Genomic DNA, 3,767 nt, shown 5'->3' with positions numbered 1-3,767 from the left:
GACAAATAGTGAAATATTTGGATACAGGTAATGAATTGACTTAGAATAAGGAAGGAATACCAACACTGAAAGTTAAAAAAAGAGAGTTTTTTTGAAGATTGATTCACCCATGACAGTTAGGTGCAAGATATCTATTAGGGAAAAATAGTGAAATATTTAGATACACTTAAGTAACAGACTTGGAATAATGAAATTAAATCAACACTGAAGATTAAAAAGCAAATGATTTTCAAAGATGGATAGACCCATAATAGTTTAGGTAAAATATCTCCAGTCGGGCAGTTAAGCCAAACGTCCATAAAGCCTGGCAGTCAAGACAATATTTGTAGTCAGGCAATTAAGTCAACCATCTTTTAAGGCAAGCAGCAAGACAAGCATCCTACAAGCCTGGTAGTTAAGCCAAGAATCCTTCCAGACAGGCAGTTAAGCAAAGCATCCCTCAAGCCAGGCAGTTCAGCGAAATATCCTTCAAACCTTACAGTGAAGCCAAACATCTTTAAAGCCGGGCAGTTAAGCCAAATATCTTTCTAGTCAGGCAGTTAAGTCAACCATCTTTCAAGCTAGGCAGTTAAGACAAGCACCACATCCTTCAAGCATAGTAGTTAAGTCAAGAATCCTTCCAACCGGGTAGTTAATCAAAGCATCCTGCAAGCCATGCAGTTCAATCAAGGTTCCTTGAAACCCTGCAGTTAAGCCAAACGTTTTTAAATCCAGGCAGTTAAGCAAAATATCTTTCCAGCCAGGCAGTTAAGCTAAATATCTTTCCAGCCAGGCATTTAAGCCAAATATCTTTCCAGACAGGCAGTTAAGCCAAATATCTTTCCAGCCAGGCAGTTAAGCCAAATATCTTTCCAACCAGGCAGTTAAGCCAAGCCTTCTTCAAGCCAGGCAGTTATGACAAGTATTTTTCAAGTTACAAAGTTAATAAAAGCATCCTTCAAGCCTAGTAATTAAGCCAAAAAGATTTCAAGCAAGGCAAAGCAAAGCCAAGACTCTTTCAAGGCGACCACTTCAGCCAACCATCTTTCACTACAAGCAGTTGAGCAATGCACCTTTCAATCCAAGCAGTTATACTAAGAATTCTTCAACTCAGGAAGTTAAGCCAAGCATCTTTCAAGCCTTGTATCTTTCTAGCCAAGCATCTTTTACACCTGACAGTTAAGCCAAGTATTCTTCAAGCCACGCAGTTAACCAAGAATCATTCAAGGCACACAGTTAAGCCAAGAATCATTCAAGCCACACAGTTAAACCAAGAATCCTTCAAGCCACGCAGTTAAGAGGAGAATCATTCAAGCCACGCACTCAAACCAAGAATCATTTAAGCTACGCAGTTAAGCCAAGAATCATTCAAGCCATGCATTTAAACCAAGAATCATTCAAGCCACGCAGTTAAAAAACCAAGAATTATTCAAGCTACGCAGTTAAACCAAGAATCATTCAAGCCGTGCAGTTAATCCAAGAATCATTCAAGCCATGCAGTTAAGCCAAGAATCATTCAAGCCATACAGTTAAGCAAAGAATCATTCAAGCCACACAGTTAAACCAAGAATTATTCAAGCCATGCAGTTAAGCCAAGAATCATTCAAGCTACGCAGTTAAGCCAAGAATCATTCAAGCCACGCAGTTAAGCCAAGAATCATTCAAGCCATGCAGCTAAGCTAAGAATCATTCAAACTACGCAGTTAAGCCAAGAATCATTCAAGCCACGCAGTTAAGCCAAGAATCATTCAAGCCACCCAGTTAAACCAAGTATCTTCATGCTATGCAGTTAATCCAAGAATCATTCGAGCTACGCAGTTAATCCAAGAATCATTCGAGCTACGCAGTTAATCCAAGACTCATTCGAGCTACGTAGTTAAGCCAAGAATCATTCAACCTACGCAGTTAAGCCAAGAATAATTCAAGCCACACAGTTAAATCAAGAATCATTCAAGCCACACAGTAAAGCCAAAAATTATTCAAGCTATGCAGTTAAGCCAAGAATTATTCAAGCCACACAGTTCAGCCAAGAGTCATTCAAAACATGAGGCCAAGCTAAGAATCATTCATGCTATGCAGTTAAGCCAAGAATCATTCAAGCCACGCAGTTAAGCCCAGAATCATTCAACCTTTGCAATCAAGCCAAGAATCCATCAAGCCAGGCAATTAAGCCATGCATCCTTCAAACCACGCAATTAAGCCAAAAACATTTCAAGCCAAGCATCTTCAACTCAGGGAGTTAGGCCAAGTATTTTTCAAGTCAGAGAGTTAAGCTTACCACCTTTTAAGCCAGGTAGTTAAACCATTCGCCTTTCAATCCACGCAATTGATCCAAGTATCTTTTAATCCAGGCATTTAAGTCAAGCATCTCTCAAGCCACATATTTAATCCAAGCATCCCTCGAACCAGTCAGTTGAGCCAAGCATCTTTCAAGCCTGTTAGTTAAAAGAAGTATCCTTCAAACCAGGCAGTTAAGCTGAGCACCTATCATGCCAACCAGTTAAGCCATGCATCTTTCAGGCCAGGCAGTTAAGCCAAGTACCTTTCATGCCAAGCAGTTAAGCCATACACTTTTCAATCCAGGAAATGAAACCAAATACCTTTCATGCCAAGCAGTCAAGCCATACACCTTTCAAGCCAAGCAGTTAGGCCAAGCATCCTTCAGGTCTTGTATTTAAATCTAGTAAATCGATAGTAAAGCAAAGCAGCTCTTAAGCCAGACTTTTAACTGTTAAGCCATGCAACTTTCAAGCCAGGTAGTAAAGCCAAGCATTCATCAAGGCCGGCAGTTAAGCCAAGCCTCTTTCAAGCTAGGCAGTTAATCCAAGCATCCTTCAAACTAGGCATTTGGGCCAAGTACCATTCAAGACAGACAAAAATCGATAGTAAAGCAAAGCAGCTCTTAAGCCAGACTTTTAACTGTTAAGCCATGCAACTTTCAAGCCAGGTAGTAAAGCCAAGCATTCATCAAGGCCGGCAGTTAAGCCAAGCCTCTTTCAAGCTAGGCAGTTAATCCAAGCATCCTTCAAACTAGGCATTTGGGCCAAGTACCATTCAAGACAGACAATTAAGCAAGGTATCTTTTAAGCCAGGGAGTTGATCCAATCATCTTTCACAAAGGCAGTTAAACCAAGCCACTTTCAAGCCAGGTAATTAACTCGAGCACCTTTCAAGCCATGCAGTTCTGACAAGAATCTTTTGAATTAGACAGTTAAGAGAAGCATCCTTCAAGCCAGACAGTAAATCCGAGCATCCTTCAAGTCAGGCAATAAAGCCAAGCATCTTTCAACACAGACAGTAATTCCGAGCATCCTTCAAGCCAGGCAGTAGGCCGAGTGGCTTTCAAGTCCGGCAGTTAAGAAAAGCCACTTTCAAGCCAGGCCATTAAGCCATGCACTTTTCACGTTAGGCAGTTCTGACAAGAATTTTTCAAGCCAGTCAGTTAAGCATAGCATCCTTGAAGCCAAGCAGTAAGCCGAGCAACTTTCAAGTCAGGTAGGTTAGCCAACCATTTTGCAAGCCAGACAGTTAAGCCAATCGCTTTCAAAGCCAGGCAGTTAAGCCAAGCATCACTAATGCAAAGCAGTTAAGCCAAACATTGTTCAAGTCAGGCAGTTAAGACAAGCATAGTTCAAGCCAGACATTTAGGCCAAGTATCCTTATATCCCAGCAGTGAAGCCAATCATTCTTTAAGCCAGGCAGTAAACCCAAGCATCTTCCAAGCCAAGCAACTAAACCAAGCACTTTTCAAGCGAGGTAATTAAGCCAAGCACCTGTCATGCCAGGTA

Source organism: Palaemon carinicauda, chromosome 8 (assembly GCF_036898095.1).
Source record: "Palaemon carinicauda isolate YSFRI2023 chromosome 8, ASM3689809v2, whole genome shotgun sequence".
Classification (NCBI taxonomy): domain Eukaryota; kingdom Metazoa; phylum Arthropoda; class Malacostraca; order Decapoda; family Palaemonidae; genus Palaemon; species Palaemon carinicauda.
Note: the sequence above shows the minus strand (reverse complement) of the source record.